This window comes from Fusarium oxysporum, chromosome 6 (assembly GCF_000149955.1).
Source record: "Fusarium oxysporum f. sp. lycopersici 4287 chromosome 6, whole genome shotgun sequence".
In the NCBI taxonomy this organism is placed as follows: Eukaryota; Fungi; Ascomycota; class Sordariomycetes; order Hypocreales; family Nectriaceae; genus Fusarium; species Fusarium oxysporum.
In genome coordinates, this window is record NC_030991.1 from 3,874,134 (window position 1) to 3,881,826 (window position 7,693).

The following is a 7,693-nucleotide window of genomic DNA, read 5'->3' on the forward strand; positions in this document are numbered from 1 at the left end:
GGCAAGTGGCCGGAGGAGAGGATCTTCAAAGAACCAGCGAGCCGCGAACAAGTCTAGCCAGGAAACCAATCATCGAGTCGGCAAGAACAAGGAACATACCTGCACGAACTGCAAGAAGAGAGGACATCATGAAAATGATTGTTGGTTCGCCCATAAGGATAAGCGACCCGACTGGGCAGTCCGTCTCGCCAAGGAACTCATGGAGCATGATCTTCAACGCGACAGCACCAAGAATCTCCATATCAAGGAATCAAATCACATGACAGTTGAGCGATCTTTTCTGATTCTTGAAGACAGCGTCTCAGACGAGCTACCTATGGACAATACAGAGACGTGTAAAGTCTCCCTTGATAACATCTCTTCAACCGCAGAATGGCTGTTCGACACAGGTTCATCAGTCCACATCTGCAACGACCAAAGCCTATTCACAGAACTGCAGCCTGCAACCCGAACGGTCCTCGTTACGGGCGGTGGGAAGGTGTACCCATTCGGTAAGGGGACAGTCAAAATTTGCTTCATAAACAAATGGGGTGAGCAGGTCACAATTAACCTCAAAGACACGCTGTTCATCCCTGAGTTTCCGGTAAATGTCATGTCAGGACTCAGGCTATACAAGAACGGCGGCTGGATAGACGGGAACGACATGTACGACCCAACAGGAGATGTCTTTGGTCTCCTCCGCATAGGAAGGGACGGTCTGTACGTGAACACTGAGGTCGGAAAGACTACTGTTTCAAACCAGGCCGTCTCGGAACTCCAGCCAGAACCATGCAATCATCACACTGCTTCATCAAACCAATGCCTGAATGTCGACCTTTGGCACCGAAGACTCGGCCATGTTAACGCATATCAGGTGTCACAGACTGCCAAAATGACCAGAGGAATGTACTGTGACGGCCACCACGACCATCAGCCTTTCAATTACTGCCTCGCCTGCGACATCGCAAAGGCCCTACGATGGACTCCGCGAAATAAACGGAAACGAGCCTCCAGGGCCGGGTTCATTCATGTTGACACCTTCAAAGTCAATCCACCGGGCATTAGAGGCGAACGATGGGGAATGATTGCCACAGATGACAGGCATAGAATGAGATGGGCCTACACGTTCACGAGGAAGGGGATGGCTTCGGAACTTCTAGGCCAGCTCATCTCCAAGATACGAACTCAGTATGGCATCCGAGTGTACGCAATCCAAATGGATGGCGGCTCTGAGCTCTATGGTGCGTCTCTCAAAAACCTCGAGTACACTCACGGCGTCAAGATCATCAAGACGACACCATATACTCCTGAATTTAACGGAGTTGCTGAGCGCTCTAACCGCATCATCTTTGACAAAGTCAGAGCAACCATGGAATCGGAAAGAATCCCGATAGAGCTCTGGCCATTGGTCCTGGAAGATATGGTGCGCAAGACAAACGTGACAGCCACCAGGGCAATTGATGGCCTCACTCCCATGGAAAGCTTTCTCAACGAGGCCTTCCCCGGACAAGACAACAAGCCGGATCTGTCCGGAGAACGAATCTGCGGCTCACAAGTCACGATACACATACCGCAGGAACGAAGATTGAGATCACACAAGTTTGGCCCAAGAGGAGAGGCTGGAATCTACCTATGCATGGAAGGTTCACAGATCTACACCTGCTGGGTGCCCTCTCGCAGGAAGGGACATCAGATCGTCCGTTCTGCAAATGTACAATTCTACGAAAAGGTTGGGGAGACAGAACTCCTGACCGAAACTGAGCATGATGTTGAGCCGGAAATCCGCAAGAACGGAGCTCCCATCTCAAGCCGGCCACAGTCCGTCACGGAGCAGACAAAGACTCCAAGGCCACAAAGGTCTGAAGTGAACAATCTTCAGCATGCTGAGGTGCATAATCCTCAGCATGGACAGACGACAACATCCATGACATCAGCTAAGCTGCCCGATCTCCGAAAAGAGGTGATCACTGAGCCCAAAACAATGACTGAAGCGCTTCAAGGTCCGCAAAGGGAGCATTGGCTCAGAGCAATACACAGTGAGCTGCGCAGTCTCCTCACGAAAGGAACTTGGCGCATGCTGGACCGCAACCAAGCTCACAATAGGCCACTTACCGTCAAATGGGTATTCAAGGTCAAGAAAAACGAGGACGGCAACCTCGACAAGTTCAAGGCGCGGCTGGTGGTCAGAGGCTTTGAACAACAGTTCGGCTTTGACTACAACCAGACCTTTGCCTCTGTTGCCAAAGCGGCGACTTGGAGAATCCTCCTCACCGTTGCTGCCTGTCTTGACTGGGAGATTGAGCAGATGGACGTGTCGACGGCGTTCCTGGAAGGGGACCTCGAGGAAGAAGTCTTCATCGAAATGCCGGAAGGGCTTGTAGAGTATTTCGACCAACACCCAGAAGACCGTCCGCCAGGATTCTCAACCGAGAAGATCTGCAAACTGATCAAATCCCTCTATGGACTCAAACAGGCGCCTCGGCAATGGCAAAAGAAGCTGAAGGAGGCCTTGGAATCCCTTGACTTTCGACAAGTAACGTCTGACACGGCCGTATATCACAATCCCACAACGGGAGTGATCATCATCACATATGTGGATGACTTCCTCATCATGGGCAGCAACAAGGAAGCAATCCAAGGGTACAAAGCCCGCCTGGGAGAGATCTTCACAATGACTGATCTCGGTCCCGCCAGCCATTTTCTTGGAGTAAGAATAACCCGAGACAGGAACTCAAGGCTGATCTACCTTTCCCAGGATGCATATTTTACCAGAATACTGAAGAAATTCGGCTTAGAGGATTGTCGACCGGTCAAGACCCCGATGGAGCGAAATTCACTCTCGACACTGCAACCAAGAGACAATGGCGACTCGGCTTCTCCAGAAGAACGAGAAGACTATAGCTCGAAAACCGGCTCGCTGATGTATGGAATGACCCAAACCAGACCCGATTTAGCTTTCCTACTCTCGGTACTCTCAAGATACATGTCGAATCCATCACCAACACATTCACGAATGATCAAAAGAGGTCTCCGCTATCTACAGCAGACAAGAGACCACGGCCTGGTGCTTGGGGGCGTCAAGAAAGATCCTGAATCCGCTTGGAGCATCACAGCTTGGGCCGACTCGGATTGGAAAGGCGACACTGTTACGGGAAGATCGACGTTTGGATGGCTTGTTCAACTTGAAGGATCTACAGTCTCATGGAGGGCCAAACGGCACGAAACAGTGGCACTATCGACTACCGAGGCTGAATATACAGCACTCTCCCAGTGTGCCAGAGAATTGGCCTGGACTAGGAACCTCTTCTCTGAACTGCTCCTTCCGCTACATATGCCTATCCCACTGAACGGCGACAACCAGGGTTCCCTAAAGCTATGCAGAAACCCTGAGCTTCACCAACGGACAAAGCACATTCCGTTAACCGAGCACCATATCCGAGAAGAAGTTGAAGCCGGGAATATTGATGTGCAATACGTCAGCACACATGAGCAGGTAGCAGACGGACTCACTAAACCATTGAACGCCGTCAGCCACGGTCACTTTCTAGAAGCAATTCGAGTCAGTGCATGTCCGATCGAGGAAGCAGGTCGTATTATTTGGAGTACTGAAGTCCACGATGACTCTGTGCCCTGAAGACAAGGTGGATGGGGGCGTGTTGGAAAATCCGGGAATCCCCTTCCCTTCAGGATTCAGACTGTTAGTCTGAAAGTCCTAGATTTAAAGTTCAAAGTCCTAGATACAATCATCTAGAGATATAAACCCGAGAATAACTCTCAGCTCAATAATGAACAACCAAGTTTCATAAAAATACATTTTCACCCAGCACTACTGCGCAATATAAACAACAGTTCGGCCGCGCCACCAAGGCTGTTAGTCTATGCCCCCCGGCGTACTATGCTGATCTTGCGTGTGAGCGCGCGCGGTGCTATTTGGCTAGTCTTTTTGACACGCCGTCGCCGAGTGCAGCCCCGTCCGTAACTGGAACTTCGGCAGCTGGAGGAACCGGGCAGCCAAGTCCTGATGATGTACAAATCCATCAAAAGCTGAGGGATACGATGTTCTATATCTAGTTTAAATATCGTGAATGCCAAAATGGTCGTTTCTGCTTTATTCAATGACACAGCCTACATGTGCCTCTAGGCCACAGGCCTAATAGCTCTATCATTGATAATATATTATTTTTCTGAACTTTAAAAGCCTAAATGCCACAGACTTTTTGGACGGGGCAAGTAGTAACTATTCAAGTTTGTTTTCCCGGCTTCTCTGTGACTACACATGTAAGCCTGGTGGATCCTATGGAGGGTAAGAGCACTGGTTTACCGGTCCAAGGTATCAAGAACCTTGGACAATTATACGTTTATACTATTAATAATGAAAAGTTCTTGCCAAAGAAAGCTCTATACGAGGATGCTTGGTTACGATTCCTCCTTCAAGAAATTCTTTACAAAGTATGGTTTTCGGTATAAAGAGCCAGTGCAGGGTATAGGAGGAACCATGGAACAAGCAATGGATTCATATGCTATAAGCTGCAAAAAAGGCTTAGCTAAAAGTTATGTTTTTGGCTTTTCTGTATTCGCTAAGTTCACGAAATAATCAAAGTTAATGCCTTGAATTACTATATGTGTCTCGCCAGAAGCGGCTCTAAGATTGCCTGACAGCTGAAGGCGTTGGCTTGGATTATTTGCAACAGCGCAGTTAACGCGGCGCTCATTGTGGTGCGTGACGCAGGAATCAGACCATATATAGGTGTCAGATATTAAGGTGAATCGTGTATATTTCTTGATCCTTTCGCAATCGAAGGACCATTGAGACCTTATATCTTTGACTGGTTCCTTCTAGGACTTGAGTCCTAGAAAGTCCTAGATAAAAGTCCTATGATCTAAGTTTAGGGCGTCAAACTTTAATCCTGAACCTTAATCCTGAAGTTGAGGGTGAACCCTCCAACATTCAACAATAGGACATGCGAATCGGGCTCCCCCCAGGCTTGGGTCCTTGGTGGTCTTAGTGGACTTCGCGCGGGCAGTCGACAGAGGCATTTTATTTTGTAAAACTTCAATCACAACGATGCATCTAGCGATATGTATATAAACCGATAGAGAATAAAGCAATTAATTAATCAATCTCCATAGAGCCATTTTTACTCCTCGTTGGCTAAAAAACACGGTAAATGGAGGTTGCAAATTGTAGGCCGATACTTATCTACAGTCAACGCATTCCTCGAGCGGTTGCTACTTCTTGTGCATATCACTGGAGGCCAGCCAGCACGTGGGACGGAACTACTTTGTATTCAGCACTCTAACCCTAGAGACGGGTCGGGAGGCCGTCGAAATATCTTTGTTGAAAATGGCCTCGTTAGCTTCGTGACATATTATCATAAGGGATATAGCGTCACTGGTACAACCAAGATCATACATCGATACCTACCAAGCAACGTTGGGGAACTTCTTTTATACTATGTTGGCTCATCGTCCCATTTCTGAGCCAGCTTTCTCAGCTAGTCAAGATTCCTGGTTTCAAGCAAGGATCCACCCCATACTTATGCGGCGAGTTTTCCATCTCGCAATTGTTGTCATCAGGGAATACAAAAGTGCAGACCCTGCCTTACCTGCAAGCGAACGATAAGGAAGCTCGTAAAGAAAAAAAGAAGGCTTCTCGCATATTGCAGAAGTTGACAACTGAAAAAGCAGAAACTGACTCAGTAACAGCTGGTGTCCCGGATGGTCCGTGGTCGGCTACAAGCTTAATACGCATTACTTGATCATTAAGAGACGTGACAATTAACGTTCGCTCAGTATAACGCCCTACGCAATCTGCAAACATAAACCTAGTACGGACTAGTTTCCCTGTTTGAAACCCACAACCGTCACATATAGTGTACTGAGAACCTAATAGACAGTAAGTTCTAGTGAGAGGATCTGGCCAATTAGAGTTATAATTTAGATCTTACATTAGTGTGCTACCCCCAATATGGCCTTTGAACTGGGTAAAGAGAAGGTAGCTTTCTAACGATCATAATCCTCGCCCCCACAACATCCAACTGCATTGGTTTAAAATTTGCATGAAAAAGCATGAAGCAGCTAAGTCCTACAGGAAATCCATCCATTTTTTCTATCGTCAACAATAACCCATGTGACCTTCCAATCTGAGGTAGAGCTCTTATCCCTGTGTGCTTGCTATCTCCGTCATAATGTATACTTAATTCGGCTAAGTGGCGCCAGTTAAATTCCACAAATGGAGATTGTATCCCTTATATTGGCATAAGCAGAGAGTAACCTTCGCCAACAGATTGGCCATCAAGCAACAAAGCGGCGTGCCTGCCTCTATGACATGTACCCTTGCTAAGCCCCCCACTTTGGCCCCCTGCATAGCGTCGTATTGCATTAATCTCTCTTCCGCCTTTCAATCGATCTCCATCTCTACAAGAGATGGGATCGAAGCTCCTCGGTCCCCTGACCATCTATGTTCCTTTTGTGACGCCAGTCTATATTGTTTTACTGTGTGGGAGCCAGAGTCTCGTACTCCTTCAGCAGGGAAAAGAAAGATTCTTTCATGTATTGCTCGAAAACACGTTCATGCGGGCTCTGTACCTCAACTTAACATATTTGCTGGATGAGTATTATTTCACTTGAGTGGCTTGTGCGGCATGGCTCGTCCCAAGTACCTCTCTTCTGCTCTGTCGTCAGGTTATAGCTCCTTATGTGATTGACTTTGGATAAGTCAGTCAATTCTTGTACCGTGCTAAGTTGCGATCCAGTCACAGTTGCTTCCTCAGCTGACCTCATTGTCCGTAATATGGTGCCTAAAGGGCTGATTTGACTTGGCCTATATCCACTATATTCCGGCCTTTTATTCGGGTAGCTGCTGCTGCCAGACTTGTCCTGTCGTCGCAGGTCGTCAATACGGATCTAGCCAGATTCCAGGCTGGTGAAAAGGGGCCTAAAGCTGGGTATACAAACAGTGACAATGAAGAGGCACTGGACCAGTTGTAAAGCGATAGCAGCTTCCCAGTTCGCGAAGGTGAAATCGGTGGAAGCAAATGTCTTGTTGGATAGGTAGATTTGAACCGCAATTGCAGGTATTATACTTTTCCGTCGTTGTTAGTGCCTTATGCTGCACGCAAGCTAGAAAGATCCATCACCATGGTGGGAGTAAAACATACAGGATTCGACTGCCAAAAACACTCGTGACAAAAATCTTCTTAGACCATGGTATTTGGATTTTCAGAACGTTTTCGCAAAAGACAATAATGATACCAATATCCGTGGTGATGTTCGTGATGGAATAATAAGTCCAGAAAGCGGTTCGGTCGATACATCTTTTATCATTGGTGTATATCCATGGTGTAGGTAGTTCACACTGAAAAAGGTTGATGATAAGTGCAGACGCTCCCCACCAGCCAACGACGGCCTCAAAGCCAAGAACAATCCATCTCTGGCTTTCTCGGCTTATCATCCTGAGACAAACTGTGCATGATAGCTTGCAACAGAAGACGGAGGCGGCGAACATGGTGTTGGACGCATATTGGCTCTATATTCATAGACTCGGTCAGATCTTTAGCCCATGGCTCTGCGGATTGAAGCTGAGATATCTACCTTGAAGAATATGGAGATTTCTCTGGAGTCCAATCTACTAGCCGGCTTTCCTAGTCCATTATCACACCCTATGAACGTAGCGATAGACTGTCCAATTGCAAAGACCTGAAGCTTCGCGCAT